The following is a 17,700-nucleotide window of genomic DNA, read 5'->3' as shown; positions in this document are numbered from 1 at the left end:
CAGAGTGGACAGTTGTGGAACATTCTATAATATTCACAGACCTATTTGGTTATAGATCACTTCAGATATCAGTCAGAGTGGACAGTTGTGGAACATTCTATAATATTCACAGACCTATTTGATTATAGATCACTTCAGATATCAGTCAGAGTATTCATTGGTCAGTTTTGGAACATTCTATAAGCATCACAGATCAGCCATCTATAGGATTATAGATTACATCAGATATCAGTGAGAGTATTATTAATCGGTCACGTCTGTACATCTATAAGCACCACAGCTCATCTATAGGGCTATCAATTACATCATTTCAGGTCATTCAGTATCTATTGATCAGTTGTGTATACCCTTTATTGATCTGAATGAACATCATCTCCGAAAAGCTGACAAGGAAAGGGCCAACGCTCACAGGCCATGAAAAGAGGGCAAGCAGCCTCTGTGTCCATTGTGAAAAGTGGTGGTCACAGTCGACATAGTGCATCCTCTGCAGGCGGGGCACACCTGTCCTTTATTTCCAGTGCTGCCCGTACTATTCAGCCACAACATGTGGAAGAGTTGGTGGAGTGGATCAATAGGCAGTCCTCATCCTCTTCTTCCTCTGACAGCTACATTCCTAGTAGTTTGCCTTCCACTCCAGCTGCCAAAGCGGCCCGTTCAACAGGCTCCTTCTCCACAGCTACTCCTTCAGTCGCCCCACCATCGTCTTAATGCTAGCTTAGCTTGGTGAAATTGCTAGCATTACAGTTGCTGACTTTTCAGCTGGAAGACTCAGCTCCCTTTTGCAAATTTGTGACATGTGCTGCACCACAGTGGCAGGTCCCAAAAAGGCATTACTTTCCGCGTAAGGCCATTCCGGCTCCCTACCGTCATGTGGAAGGTAGTGTTTTGGCCTTGTTGAACAAATCGGTCAGCAGGAAGGTGCACATTACTGCTGACTCTTGGTCCAGCAGGCATGGACAGGGATGCTAAAATTTCTTTCACAGCGCACTGGGAAGGATGCAGGACAGGGTACGGTGCTGGAGCTTTGTTTTGCCACCATGCCTCCAAAAAGCTGGTGCTGGTTCTGCCATATCTGGCTACTCCACCACCTCCTCCTCCTCCTCTTCCTCCATGTCCTCTTTTGCGCAATTCTCCTCTGCAGCAGCAGTGCTCCCTAAGCGTTCAAGGGGCTACGCAAGCAGTCAGGCTAAAAGATGCCATGCTTTGCTTCAGTTGGTCTGTCTAGGGGATAGGAGTCACACCAGTGCAGAGATTCTGTCAGCTCTGAAAGGGCAGGCTCAGAGATGGTTGACGCCATGACAGCTTGAGGCAGGAATGGGACACTTGACACTTGGGACACTTGACACATGTTCCATGCTTGACACAGGTTCTAAATCTGATGGTGCAGCGTTTCTTGAGCAGATACCCAGGCTTCCATGATCTCCTGAGGCAGGCCAGGAAAGTCTGTGGCCATTTCTGCTGTTCGTTCAGTGCCAGTGCTTGCTTATCTGACATTCAACGGGAATTCAACCTGCCCACCAACCGCCTCATTTGTGACATGCCCGCCAGGTGGACCTCAACGTTGGCAATGCTGCAGCGGCTGCACACACAGCAGAGGGCCATCAATCAATACCTGTGTGAGTATGGCACAAGGAGAGGGTCAGGGGACCTTGGCTTTTTTTCGCTACCCCAGTGGCTTTTGATTAAGGATGCATGATTTAGTGACACTATCCCGCTAGTCTACCTGCTGGAGCACACGCTGCATGGAATCATGGACAGGGCACTTGAGGCAGAACAGTGGCAGGAAGAGGTGGACTTCCTTTCCTCACATGGCCCCCTTTATGCAGATATCATTCCTGCAGGGCCACAAAACACACAGGAGGATGCGGATTTCGGCAGCATGGATGTAGAGGAAGAGGATAGCACAGAGCAGTCTTCAAGGGATGGTTTTGATTCCCCAGAAACCACAGGAGTTGTACGTAGTTGGGGAGAGGTTGTTCCTGCTAACAATGTCATCCTTAGTGACCCAGAGGACTCAGAAGCTCATGCCTCCTCCAACTTATGTTGCATGGGCTCCCTGATTCTGCAAAGCCTGCGAAAGGACCCGAGGATTCATGCTAACAAGGAGAGGGATAATTACTGGTTGGCAACCCTTCTTGATCCACGTTACAAGGGTAAAGTTGCAGAGCTCATCCTGCCTTCGCAGAGGGAGCAGAGGATGAAACATCTTCAGGAGGCCTTGAAAAAAAACTGTGTACCGCCTTTCCAGACACTAGGAGGTCAACATTCTCCGGACGTGTTTCTGAGGCATTGTTCAGCCAAAGGAGGAGTGGTGGAGAAGGCGGCCGACTGACCGATGCCTTTAAACAGTTCTTTAGTCCTCAGCAGCACCCAGGGCTGTTAGGTTTAAGCAACCATCGCCAGCATCTTCATCATATGGTGCACGATTATCTAGGCACAAGAGCAGACTTGAAGACCTTTCCAGCTGCGCATCCACTGGCTTACTGGGTCTTGAGGATGGACCACTGGCCAGAACTTGCTCAATATGCAATGGAGCCACTGGCCTGTCCTGCTTCCGTCCTGCTTTCCGAATGGACGTTCAGTGCTGCTGGAGGTTTTGTGATGAAAAGAGTGCGTCTGTCCCCAGATTCTGTTGACCGGCTGACTTGTATCAAAATGAACCGGTCCTGGATCAACAAGAGCTATCAGGCCCCTGATGCTGATGTAACTGATTGAATTTGTTAAGGGTCTGTCATCCCTTGAAGACTGCATATGCTGCCTATCCTATTTCTCTACCTTGATTCTGCTAGCTTTCAACAATGTTTTTGGTTTAGGTCACTACCAACCCCCCAAAGCCAAATTTTTCTGCACTTGTATGACAGGTACATACAATTGAAATGGCATATATCATTTTTTAACAGCAGGTCCTGTCCCTGTGCCCTGCTAACTGTGAGGGGTTACGGTGTTCAGGCACCACCAACACCAAAGGCCCAATTTTTGGCACTTGTATAGCACATGCGATTTCAAATTTAAATGGAATTCTTACCAGCAGGTCCCGTTCCCGCACCCAGCAAGAGTAACTGCGAGGCCTTGGTTACAGTGTTTAGACACCACCTTCCGCAAAGGCCCAATTTTTGGCACTTGTATAGCCCATGCAATTTCAAATTTGCATGAAATTCTTACCAGCAGGTCCCGTTCCTGCACCCAGCAAGAGTAACTGCGAGGCCTTGGTCACAGTGTTCAGGCACCACCTACCGCAAAGGCTCACATTTCGGCACTTGTTTAGCACATGCGATTTCAAATTTGCAGGGAATTCTTACCAGCAGGTCCCATACCTGCACCCAGCAAGAGTAACTGCGAGGCCTTGGTTACAGTTTTCAGGCACCACCTACCGCAAAGGCCCATTTTTTGGCACTTGTATAGCACATGCAATTTCAAATATGCATGGAATTCTTACCAGCTGGTCCAGTTCCTGCACCCAGCAAGAGTAACTGCAAGGCCTTGGTTACGGTGTTCAGGCACCATCTACCACAATAGCCTAATTTTTGGCACTTGTATAGCACATGCGATTTCAAATATGCATGGAATTCTTACCAGCAGGTCCCATTCCTGCTCCCAGCAAGAGTAACTGCGAGGGGTTGCATTGTTCAGGCACCACCAACAACCAAGGCCACATTTCAGTTTCAGTTCCTGCTGATACTAACCTTCCAGGTCCCCATCACTCCAGCCAGTTTGCATAGCCGCCACTCAACCTTGGCCTGGTCAGATGACAGCACAGCACCCCCACTAGATCACTGAGAAAAACACATACAACACTTGATCTTTGCCAATTTCAAATTCGTATGGAATTTGTACCAGCAGGGTCCGTTCCTGCACCCAGCAAGAGTAACTGCGAGGAGTTGCGGTGTTCAGGCTCCACCAACACCCAAGGCCCAATTTTTCTGCACCTCTATGACAAGTGACAAATACATGCGATTTCAAATTTGTATGGAATTCTTACCAGCAGGTCCTATTATTGCGCCCAGCAAGAGTAACTGCGATGGGTTGCAGTGTTCAGGCACCACCAGCAACCAAGGCCCAATTTTTCTGCACCTGTATGACAAGTACATGCAATTCCAAATTTGTATGTATCTTTGTACATGCATTTTTTGCTTTAGAAATGTCAGTGTTGCTGCAGCAGGCTACATACATCGTAGAGATGCACTACTTTACAGGCACATTCAGGGGACCCTATAGGCTCAATATTTGAAGGAAATTTTCAATATTATAGTTTCACTTTAAGCCTCATTAAAATCAGTAAATCACTGCTCCTTTAAAAACTTTTGTTTTAAAAACTTTTTTTTCATTGCTACATGTTCCCCAGGTCAGTACCCAGACCCCCAAACACTTTTTTGGGGCAATAACTTGCAGTTAAGCCTTCAAAATGAGGCCGTTTGATTTTCAAGGTTCGAGTCCCATAGATTTCAAGGGGTTTGTTTATTTGAACAAACTTTTCCTCTGTTCGCGGTGGGGCTGTTCGGCTCATCACTAATGGAGACAACACCAAGGCAGTGAGGGAGAGCATGCAATGGGTTTAAATACACTTCCTACAACCAGCATCAGATGATGACTGACTGCAAGAGATGTCAGCTTCTGGCCGATGAGGGATACCTGCTGGTGGACACCAGAACTGCAGCCTATAGATCTGGGAGCCAAAGTGACACCAGCAGGTGAGCCCTTTCCTGACAGCGGTACAGCACATCCTGCAAATTCATGGAAAGGGCCGAATCCACCATATGGAAAAGCATGAACTCCCGAAAACCAATCACCACCTTCCTGCTTTCCAAAGGCGTAAATTGTTAAATTCACTCCTTACTACCTATCAGTTTCAGAGGCCATGAAATGCCAAGATAGCACAACCCCCCCCCCCCCCCCAAATGACCCCTTTTCGGAAAATACACACCCTAAGCTATTTGCAGAGAGGCATGTTGAGTATTTTGCAGATCTCACTTTTTGTCACAAAGTTTTGGAAATTGAAAAAAGAGGAAAAAAAATGCATTTTCCTTTTTTTTCTTCATTTTCCAAAATAAATGAGAGATGCAAAATGCTCACAATGCCTCTCGGCAAATAGCTTGGAGTGTCTACTTTGCAAAATGGGGTCATTTGGGGGGGTTTTGTGCTATCTTGGCATTTCGGTAGTAAGGAGTGAAATCAACAATTTACGCCCTTAGAAAGCCTGAAGGTGGTGATTGGTTTTCGGGGTCCTGTACGCGGCTAGACTGCCAAAAAGTCTCACACATGGGGTATCCCTGTACTCAGGAGAAGCAGCAGAATGTATTTTGGGGTGTCATTTCACATATACCCATTTCATGTGTGAGCAATATATCATTTAGTGACAACTTTGTGTAAAAAACCAAAAAAAAATAATAATAATTTTCCCGAAACTTGTGGCAAAAAATAAAAATATTCCATGGACTCACCATGCCTCTCAGCAAATAGCTTGGAGGGTCTACTTTGCAAAATGGGGTCATTTGGGGGGTTTTGTGCTATCTTGAAATTTCAGGGCCTCTGAAACTGTGACAGGTAGTGCGGAGGTAAAATGCACAATTTACGCCATTAGAAAACCTGAAGGTGGTGATTGGTTTTCGGGGGCCCGTACACAGCTAGGCTCCCAAAAAGTCTCACACATGTGGTATCCCTGTACTCAGGAGAAGCAGCAGAATGTATTGTGGGGTGTCATTTCACATATACCTATGCCATGCGTGAGCAATATATCATTTAGTGACAACTTGTGTAAAAAAAAATAAAGATAAAATATTGTCCCCTTCCCGAAACTTAGGGCAAAATCCATGGACTCAATATACCTCTCAGCAAATAGATTTGGGTGTCTACTTTTCAAAAAGGGATCATTTGGGGGGTGTTTGAAGTGTCCTGGCATTTTATGCTCAATCTTAGCCACACATCACCAACTCTTCTAACCATTTGAAAACCAAGCCTTTTCTGTGACTTTTTGTTTACATGAAAAAATATATTTTGTTTACTAGAAAATCACTTTGAACCCCCAAACATTATATCTTTTTTTTAAAGCAGAGGCCCTACAGAAAAAAATGGCGGATGTTGCAAATTTTTTTGTCACACGGTATTTGCGCACAGATTTTCCAAACGCAATTTCTGCGAAAAAAATACATTTTTTAAAAAAATTGAATGGACAAATACACTATATAATTCCAAATTGTTGTAAGGGGGGATGGGTGCGCTGATAGTGTGTTGAAGCTGCTCCCGGTATTCAGTGCTTTTGAATATAAGTGAATGTATATGTGGTATGGGGTGCGCTAAACAACAAATAAATAATGAATATATAACATATATCAATCTGTGAAACCAAATATTGATACAAATCAATTAAAGGTGAATATATAACATATATCAATCTGTGAAGCCAATTTATGATGCAAATCAAATGGTGCATAAACGTAAAAGTTCATAAATGTCCATAAATAATATGTGCAGGTGAGTAGAACTGTATTCTATCCAAATAATACGTGTATCCACCACCGAGTGAAATTCGTCCTTACCAAACGGAAATAAATAAGGTGCAAATATATTTTCTTGTGCTGAAAAATATCCAATCTCCTTGTGAACAAACACCACGTGTAAATCACCAAGAATTAGCCTCTTACCAGATGGTAATAGGTATACCCTTATTCAGTATAACCACCGCCTTGCTTCCTCTTTAAAATCCTGAAGTGGGATGTAGTAGCCGCTCTGCCTTTCTTTCTCCACTAGATGGCAACGAGTAACGCTTGTACCAGCAAGAAACACAGCTTCCTCCTTCCTCACAAGCTCACAGAACCACCGTGTATTAAAGGAAAAAGGAGGACTAATAGTGTATTACCCTTGAGATTTATTCAAAACAGTTGATATTGCACTTACAATTAGATGTCTTGTATTCAGCATAAAACATAGGCATACGAATTCCTGCAAAGGCTTGCGGCCGGCTGCAGCACGGACCGCAAGTTGTGTGTGACGTCTGCGCCTCCTAATCTGACCGGTTTCTTCCAATAGGACTTCTACTGAGACAGGAGTACTGGCGCAACGTCACTTCCGCTTTATTTATACAGGTGGAAGAAGATTGTCTAACTTCCGGTGTCTGCAGAGCAGGTATACTCTGGAACTTCTGGCTGATAGCAATTTAAGGCAAATTACTTAAATATGGGTAACTATCCTTATATTAAAAGGAATGTGTAAAAACATACTTTATTCTTTGTTAAAAAACAAATGTGTAAAAACATCGATCTTTAGCACATCCTGGTGACACCGGAAGTAAACACTTTCCTTCCTGTCATACAACACACTGCTTAAGGAGCGTAGTGGGAAAGGGGTGACACCTGAAATGTGTATCTACTAAAATGTATTGAACTATATTAAAACCATGTGCTCCAATACAAATTAAAATCAATATTAAAAGATAATTAAAATTTAAAACCTGCCAGAATGTGTGTGGGGATCAACAGTTATTAATATGTGCGTTTATGTCCCACTCTATGTTGAGTCCCCGGGGTCTGGAGCATCCGAGCTCATATATCCAGAAGGTTTCCCTCCTGGATATAGACCTCCTCAGATTGCTCCCCCTCCAGTGTGGTGTATATTTCTCAATCACGATGATTTTTAATTTCTTGGGATTTTTTCTATGACATTGGGCAAAGTGTTGGGATACACTATGCCCAGGAAAAGCTTTGTGTATGTTTGTCAGATGTTCTCCAATACGTATGGCGGCAGTACGTATGGTTCTTCCAACATACTGGTAATTGCACTCACACTGTAAAAGGTATACAACCCCTTTTGTATGGCAGGAAATAAAATTTCTGATGGGGTACTCTTTACCTGTCACAGTTGAATGAAATTTATTAGTCCTGATAGTTTGAGCTTCTTTACACACTCTGCAACTCCTGCAGGGAAAGAAACCCTTCATATCAGGAAAAAATTTTGGGATGGTAGGAGGATCAATGGGATTGGGGGCTACCAGGTCTCGTAGATTCTGTGCCTTCCTATAAATGATAGGTGGAACTTCTGGTAGCATGGGTCCTAAAATTTTATCTTTCTGTAGGACTCCCCAGTGTTTCCGGAATACATGATTTAGCCACTTGTAGTTTTGTGAGAATCTCGTAATGAAAGCAAATTCAAACTTAGAACTGTTTTTTCCTGGGTTTTGAACTTCCTTAGGTTGTATCAAACTTTTTTGCTCAACTAACTCCAGGGTCTGAATTTCTTTCTCTAGCACTTCTGGTTTGTAGCCTTTTTCCAGAAATTTTTCTTTCAAGACCATTGCTTGTTTCTGGAATACTTGGCTCTCGGTACAATTCCTTCTGACTCGCCTGAATTGTGATTTAGGTACAGATCTGAGCCAGACTGGATGGTGACAGCTGTCCAGGGCTATAAATCCGTTCCTATCGGTCGGCTTATAATAGGTATGAGTGGAAAAACTGGAACCTTCCCTGGATATGACTAGGTCCAAGAAATTCACTGAGGTCTTGCTAAATTCATAAGAAAACCTGATCCCCCAATTGTTACAATTCAGATCTCTCATGAACCTTCTCAGTGAATCTTCTTCTCCCTGCCATATTAACAGCGTGTCATCTATGTACCTTCTCCACATAACCAGTTGCCTGGGTCTGTTGGAATAAATATTTCTATCTTCCCACAGTGCCATAAATAAATTGGCTAAGCTGGGGGCAAACTTGGCCCCCATAGCTACGCCCATTTTCTGTAGGTAGAACTTTTCGCCATAATAGAAATAGTTATGCTCCATGCCGAAGATGAGTAGATCCAGGATGAACTTCTTCTGGTCCATAGGTATTTTATAATTGGTCCAAGAAAGTGCATACCGCTTCATATCCTATCCTAAACCAACCCTGTTCAATTTATTCATAAACAGCATTGAGGATGGGATCAGTAGTTCTTTATCAGTTTTTGCAGATGACACAAAATTGGGCAGGGCAATAACTGCACAGCATGAGGCAGATATCCTTCAGAATGGCCTGAACAAAATAACAGAGTGGGCAACAGCATGGCAAATGAGGTTTAATGTGGAGAAGTGTAAGGTTTTGCACCTGGGGACTAAAAGCATAAAAGCACAATACACTTTAGGGGGGTAACCTTTGGGGAGTCAAGAATGGAGAAAGATCTGGGAGTCTTGGTAGAGGATAGACCAAGCAATAGCATGCAATGTCAAGCGGCAGCTGCCAAAGCCGGCAGAATATTAGCATGCATAAAGAAAGGGATGTATTACAGAGATAAAACTATAATCCTACCACTTTATAAAATTTTGGTCCGACCGCATCTGGAGTATTCTGTCCAGTTCTGGTCGCCAGTCCTCAGGGGGGATATGTTGGAGCTGGAGAGAGTCCAGAGAAGGGCAACTAAATAAATTAGGGGATTGGAGGACCTTAATTATGAAGAGCATCTACAATCGCTTAATTTATTCTCCCTGGAGAAGAGACGCCTGAGAGGGGATATGATAGCAATTTATAAATACCTCAATGGTGATCTCAGCATAGAAAAAAAGCTATTCAGTCGCAAGGATTGCATGAGGACTCGAGGACATACAATGCGATTAGAGGAGAAGCGTTTTGACCTCAGGCAACACAGGGGGTTCTTTACTGTTAGGGCTACAAGATTGTGGAATTCTCTACCACAAGAGGTCGTTTCTATGGGAAGTATGGCTACTTTCAAAAGACTCTTGGATGTACATCTCAAGGATCAGAACATTAAGGGGAATGAGAGATGATTACGGCCACGCGCGCATACACAGGTTATATTATAACCTAATTATTTGAGCTTTTTGAGACAACAGCCAGTCGTGCATGGGGATGGGTTGGGGGAGGTTGGGCTGTCTCCCTCTCACCTGTTCCCCATCCACCCATTAGAGGCCATGTGCCTCCAGTGTGAGGACACTAAATTAAGAGTGTAGGACTGCAGATTTAAACAGGGTGCCGTGAAGTGGCTCTGCAGCTTTCACATGCGTTTGCAAATGTGTGTCAACTAAACCCCTGTTCTTTGTACCAAGAGACAGGTTTTATTTGGTTGGTGACAGACTGGAGGGTGAGTACATCAGACTGGGGGCTGGCTGACTTTCATGCACCTCTTACAATCCCTCAACCTCATTTTGTATACCCACCATTAACCGCCCAAACATCCAAACCCACTTCTTAATGGCGGGTATACATGACAAAATTCCATGTATACCTAATGGTATTTTAACTGCAGTGGTGAAATCACCTAGCAAAGCGCTGCCATCAGAGGTAAATTGTGGGGGGTGTCTTCATCTCCAGGTCTCAGTAAGTGCAGCCGAATCCACCCAGTGTCAAAGGTCTGAATTTGGAGTTCTGTTTGGGTTGGAGGTGTCCAATGACCCATCCAATATATTATTGAAATCACCAGCGATCAGGAACTTAATTGGGAGAAAAGGGGTAAATTTATCTAAGACTTTGTATAGGATATGTTTGCGAAACGGAGAAGGTACATGAACATTAATTACCGCTATCGTGTGAGCCTCTATTTTAAGGATAACAGCCATGTATCTCCCCTCAGGGTCCTAAAACACCTCCTGCACCACACAGTCTAAAGACTTATGTAACAAAATAGTGACTCCTCTGGCATAGGAAGAAAAAGTGGCATGAAACGCCCTCTGAATCCAGTTTCTCCTCATTGCCAATATATTATTCCCAAGCAGATGAGTTTCTTACAGTAGGATGATATGAGGATTCTGGGTCTTTAGGTATTGAAAGATCAGTGCCCTTTTAACCTTCGAGTTTAAACCTGCGACATTCCAAGAAACTATCCTAACATCAGTCGTCATAACTTAGTCATGAGAATGGGAAGTTCAGAGACCACAGAGAGGCCCCTCAATAAAATAAGAAACTGTCTGGCATCTACAACAGGCATACAGGTTCTGTCCCAACAAAGGGTAAGGGAGGAATAAAAAAGAAAAAAGCAAAAACAAAACAAAAAAAACAAAAAAAAAGGGAAAAAATAAAAATTAAATCCCCTAGGAAGAAAAAAAAATCTCTGTTTTTTCAACAGCAAAACAGACAAAACAGGCTGAAGAGATTTCATTGCCCCGAACATCCAGTGAACAAGGGTATAAAAAATCCCCCCCCCCCCACAACGAGCACTCGCCAGGTGGGGAAAAAAAATCATCTTCTGCGTGTTCCAGCAGAGGTAACCAGGATCCCTTGTATATGGGTGCGATGATGGATTAAACAGCAAACTGTACATCCTATGAAGCCAGGGTAGGTCCCGATCATGCACGTCATTAAAAGGTTATCCAGCCAGTCAGCAGCCATGGTGGGATTTTCAAAGTAATGTATAATGCCATTGTGTACGACTCTGAGCTTGCAAGGATACAGCATACTGTATTGTAGGTTTCTCTCACGGAGCCTTCTGCGGACTTCCACAAAGGACCTCCTGCATTTTTGAAGGTCAGGCGAAAAATCTGGGAAAAGGTGTAAAACCGCATTTTCAAACCATATGGTCTGCTGTCTCCTCGCTTCAGCCAATATGACATCCCTATCCCTAAAGTTCAGGAACCGTTCAGGTTCAAGATTTGTTTAAAGAAGGTCTCAGCGAATATGACAGGCTGGGCCCCCTCCGTACCCTCCGGAAGGCCGACTACCGTACATTTTTACGGCGAAGTCTATTCTCTGCATCATCTGAACGGGCCATTAGAATTTTGACAGTATGTTGCAGTTCAGCCAGTGTGGTAGTGTGGGATGATGTAGTGTCCTCTACGTCTGATATGCGGGATTCCGAAGAACCAAGGCAGACCCAGATTTTGTCTAAGCCCTGTGTGATCAGGCCAGCGTATAAATCCTGGTCATAAGGGTAGTTTTACTTGCCTCGATGGCTGCTAGGATTGCAGTGGTCGCGCACTCCCCAGCCACAGAGGACAGGGCCGTTCTCTCACCAGACTCAGGAGCCATAGTCATTGATCTCGCCTCCTCAGGTTGCAATGCGATGGAGTGCTGAGGCTGTCCACATGTAGGCAAGATGGCTGCGCCGCGTGTCACAGGCGGTGCACCCGGGACCCGCCAGAGGTCTGTTTCTGCACAGAAGCCGCTTCAGTGACATGGGCTGCAGGGGCGAGGATCCCCGCACTGAGGGGAGCAGCTTTCTAAGCATATTGGATTATTAGGCTCCACAAAAAAACCTCAGGATGTCAGGAGCCTCTGCAGAACGCATATTTTCTGCTTCACATCCCAGCCACACCTCCTTTCCTCCCTTTCTGGACTTGCTCCCCTCCCACTGTGTCTGAGCCAGATGCTCAACATAATGTCAGAGGCGATTCTGACAGAGGAGATTACGGCAATGATGTAGCCCTGCCCCCGAAAGCGGGTCTGGAGCACAGAGTGGATGGTGTGCGTTTCAGGCCCAGTGACAGTGCACAATAAAGGGATGAGAGATGGCCTGCAATTCATGACTGAGCGGGGGGATGAATCGAGACCTTTGCACCACAGGGATGACTCATAGAAATGGGGCATGCAGTGAGATGGCCATGGGCTTGAATGCCTTTCATGGTAAGGTATGATGCAGAAACATAGGATCTCAGTGTGATGTTGGGCTGCAGATAGCATTTAATAAATGTGAATGTATGGTAATGTATAGACGGATGGATGGTGATTGCTGTGGGTGTCTCCTCGTTCATGTTGTGATCTATACAGGTGCCATATGGCCCCGCCCAGTGTACATGGTGGAGGGGAGGTATTCATGCTGGTATAGTCAGTATAAATTTGAGCCTTCAGGATGATGGACTAGCTCTGAGGAAGGGAGTGTGTCTCCCGAAATGCGTCAGCGGTCCTAGCACAGGGACATGTCCTTTTCCACATTGAGGTGGACTTGTTTTATGCGATTTTACTCTTCATGTTTGGGAGTATGTTTTTGGCTTCATAATAAATTTTCCAAAGGTGTTAAAGAGTAATGCACTAGGTGTCTGCGCCTCTTTTTTTTTATGTTACAGGCAGCATAACATTCTCCATGGCTTCTCCAGACCCTTTCACATCTGTCACATATGCTCAGGGTGAACCTGCTTTCATCTGTAAAAGCAAAGGGCGCCAGTGGTGGACCTGCCAATTCTGGTGTTCAATGGCAAATGCCAATTGAGCTCCATGGTGCCACCCTCATGAAGTCTGTTTCCGATTGTTTGGTCAGAGACATTCACATCGATAGCCTGCTGGAGGTCATTTTGTAGGGCTCTGGGAGTGCTCATCCTGTTCCTGCATGCACAAAGGAGCAGAAGTCGGTCCTGTTGATGGGTTATGGATCTTCTGTGGCCCTTTCTCCCCGCCTGTCTCCTGGAATCTCCTCTATGCTCTTGAGACTGTACTGGGAGACACAGCAAACCTTCTGATAATGACACATATTGATGTGTCATCTTGGAGGAGTTGGACTCTCTGCACAAACTCTATAGGGTCCAGGTATCGCCTCATGCTACCAGTAGTGACAGTAACTCTAGCCAAATGCAAAACTAGTGAAAAACAGTGAGAAAAGATGAGTAGGGAAAAAAATGTCAGTGCCTTCCACCTGTAAAACCATTCCTGTTTTGGGGGTCGTCTCATTGTTGCCCATCTAGTGCACATGCTAATTTTATTAACACAAAAGCAGCTGAAACTGATTAACAACCCCCTCTGCTACTTAACTGACCAAATCATTTTCCAGGAGTTTAATTGACTTGATGCTATACTCTAATTAAAAAATGTTCCTTTCATTTTTTTTAACTGTACTTCCTGTATTTCATGTTTCGCTTTTACAGCCTGTAATATCAGATCCTTTTTCTGATAGAGGATCTGGTCCACCTTACCCTGTGCTTGTAGATGGAGATGAGGAATACGAGGTGGAAGCTATTGTAGAAAAAGGAGAAACCAATTGAGTATCCGATTAAGTGGAAAGGGTATGATCTGGAAGAAAATTCCTGGGAACCAGAACTGAATGTCAATGCAAGAGGGCTAATTTGTGACTTTTTCTGTACCCACCCAAAGAAGGAAAGCCAGCTGGGCATCCTGAGGCTGTCCATTGGGAGGGGGCAATTGGAACAGATCAACTGGGTACCTCCGTTGACGGATTCTCCTAGTGCTTCCCGAGGGCTCCAAGCACTCCACCAGACACCATAACCACTTCAGACCCCATGAACCGAGCTTGGTTGGGATCTGGCTGTCCCCTACCCACCCTGGACCTACGACGAGGCTCCAGGCTCCAGTGGGTGAACCTCTCTTTCCCCAGAGAGTGCAGCAGGAACAGGAACAAGCTCTTACAAGAGCTTAGTGATTATCCAAGGGAGTATGAAGAACCTAGCAATCCCTTGTAGCATATTCCCCCAATAAGAGACAGAACTCTAGATTGAGGGTGAAATAGAACTCAAACTTTATTGAACAAGAAACATACTTTTATACAGTCCCCCCCCCCTCCCAAGGTTACCTCCCAGGTGGACCTTGTTGAGAACATGCCCTGAGATTCACAATCCAATGAAAACAGAGTTTTACACTCCCATACAGTGTACACAAAGATATACACTGTGGGACAATCCCCCCTCCCCCTTAGCAGCCAATGCACATACACATTCCATAATACGTTTCTGTTAAGGCAGACAGAACAATGTGAGGTTATTAACATTTAACAATGGGACAGGCACAATCCGCATTCCCTCCCAATACACAAACAATAGGGAAGTCTGCCAATGACAGTCTGTGTGTCTCTCTCACAGACAAGCACATGGAATACACTGTGTAAGGTGGCATTAAATCTTCATATTTCTATATGCAGATATTTCTGACAAATATTATTACTGCCCCACTTGAAGCAATCCAAACCATTAATTATCTGTCTTTCACAGTACCGTCACAGCAATGTCATGGACGTCTGGCCATAACAAAGCCAAAGTTCAGAGGCAGAGGCAAATATGCACGCACAGATGCGCTCCTACAAGTAAATGCCCGTCTTGCCAGGCATAGGCTGACACGTGAAAATATGAACATGCACCGACGCGCATGATAGCCATTAATGCTGGCACCAAATGGCCTATAAAAGGGCAGCAGCTGCACTAGTGCTTTGCTGCCTGATCTGCAGATTTACCCGTATGCCTGTTCCTTTGATCTGTGCTTGATTCCTGTATTTGACCCAGCTTATCCTGACCACGCTTGCTCTCCACCTATCCAGTGGCAACTCTAGAAATAATATATGGGGGGGGGCCACATTAGATACCACAGTCAAAACTGGGAGGGGGGGGGCACTCAGATTTTTCACCCTTTTATCATACCACTGAAAAAAACGAAATAAGCATACATTATCTCAAAAAAGTGAGTACACCCCTCACATTTTTGTAAATATTTTATTGCATCTTTTCATGAGGCAACACTAAAGAAATTACACTTTGCTACAATGTAAAGTAGTGAGTGTACAGCTTTTATAACAGTGTAAATTTGCTGTCCCCTCAAAATAACTCATGTCTAAACCACTGGCAACAAAAGTGAGTACACCCCTAAGTGAAAATGTCCAAATTGGGCCCAATTAACCATTTTCCCTCGCCGGTGTCATGTGACTCGTTAGTGTTACAAGGTCTCAGGTGTGGATGGGGAGTAGGTGTGTTAAATTTGGTGTTACCGCTTTCACTCTCTTTTACTTGTCACTGGCACCTCATGGCAAAGAACTCTGAGGATCTGAAAAAAAAAGAATTGTTGCTTCACATAAAGATGGCCTAGGCTATAAGAAGATTGCCAAGACTCTGAAACTGAGCTGCAGCACGGTGGCCAAGACCATACAGTGGTTTAACAGGACAGGTTCCACTCAGAACATGCCTCGCTATGGTCGACCAAAGAAGCTGGGTGCACGTACTCAGCATCATATTCAGAGGTTGTCTTTGGGAAATAGATGTATGAGTGCTGCCAGCATTGCTGCAGAGGTGAAAGTAGTGTTAGTGCTTAGACCATATGCCGCACACTGCATCAAATTGGTCTGCATGGCTGTCGTCCCAGAAGGAAGCCTCTTTTAAAGATTATGCACAAGAAAGCCCGCAAACAGTTTGCTGAAGACAAGAAAACTAAGGACATGGATTACTGGAACCATATCCTGTGGTCTGATGAGACCAAGATAAACTTATTTGGTTTAGATGGTGTCAAGCGTGTGTGGCAGCAACCAGGTGAGGAATACAAAGACAAGTGTGTCTTGCCTACAGTCAAGCATGGTGGGGGGAGTGTCATGGTCTGGAGCTGCATGAGTGCTGCTGGCCCTGGGTAGCTACAGTTCATTGAAGGAACCATGAATGCCAGCATGTACTGTGAAATATTGAAGCAGAGCATGATCCCCTCCCTTCGGAGACTGGGCCGCTGGACAATATTCCGATAACGACCCTAAACACACCTCCAAGACAACCACTGCCTTGTTAAAGAAGCTGAGGGTAAAGGTGATGGACTTCTAGACCTAAACCCTATTGTGCATCCTCAAATGGAAGGTGGAGGAGAACAAGGTCTCTACCATCAACCAGCTTGGTGATGTCGTCATGGAGGAGTGGAAGAGGACTCCAGTGGCAACCTGTGAAGCTCTGGTGAACTCCATGCCCAAGAGGGTTAAGGCAGTGCTGGAAAATAATGGTGGCCACAAAAAATATTGATACTTCTGGCCCAATTTGGACATTTTGATTTAGGGATGTACTCACTTTTGTTGCCAGCGGTTAAGACATTAATGGCTGTGTGTTAAGTAATTTTGAGTGGACAGCAAAATTATACTGATGTACAAGCTGTACACTCACTGCTTTACATTGTAGCAACGTGTCATTTCTTCAGTGTTGTCACAAGAAAAGATATAATAAAATATTTACAACAATGTGAGGGGTGTACTCACTTTTGTTAGATACTGTCTATATAAATAGGGTTACAAAATATGAGAGTAGTATACCTTTTTATTGAAATAACCTAACACTTAAAACACAAACATTCAAGAATTTTTCTTTCTTTCTCAGGTATTGCTTCAGACCTGAGAAAGAGGAAAACTCTTAAAAGCTTTTCTTTATAGTTTACCCACTTCTGGACCACCCGCCGCAGTTTTACGTCGGTACTTTGACACAAAGGGCTTATACACTGTACCACCATTTCACCTTCGGCTGGCTTTTTGCGCTTTGGCGAAGTTAGTTTAACGTATGAAATTGGAATTCACTGTACCGCCGGCGGACAATAACGCCTAGTGTTAGATTCACTAAAATGCAAAAACATCAGGGCGAGACTTAAAAACAGTCCAGCTAAAAGCTCGACTACTTTTTTCTAAAACATTTTTTAGCACCCCAAAAAAGCCCAAATGACTGTGGAAGATGTGGGATATCATTTGGAGATGAATGGCTTTTAACCACTTGCCTTCTGTGCACTTAAACACCCTTCCCATCCAGGCCAATTTTCAGCTTTCAGCGCTGTCACATTTTGAATGACAATTGCGCAGTCATGCTACACTGCACCCATATGAAATTTTTATCATTTTTTTCACACAAATAGAGCTTTCTTTTGGTGGTATGTAATCACCTCTGGGTTTTTTATTTTTTACAAAAAAAAAGAAAAAAGACAGAAAATTTTGAAAAAAAAAAAAGTTTTTCTTATTTTCTGCGAGTAAATTTTGAAAATAAATTTTTCTCCCTCACTGATGTTCGCTGATGAGGCGGCACTGATGGGCACTGATAGGCTGCACTGATGGCCACTGATGAGGTGGCAC

The sequence above is a fragment of the Pelophylax lessonae genome (genome assembly GCF_965119305.1).
Source record: "Pelophylax lessonae genome assembly, chromosome: 6".
NCBI classification, from domain to species: Eukaryota; Metazoa; Chordata; class Amphibia; order Anura; family Ranidae; genus Pelophylax; species Pelophylax lessonae.
This window is presented reverse-complemented; position numbering follows the sequence as displayed.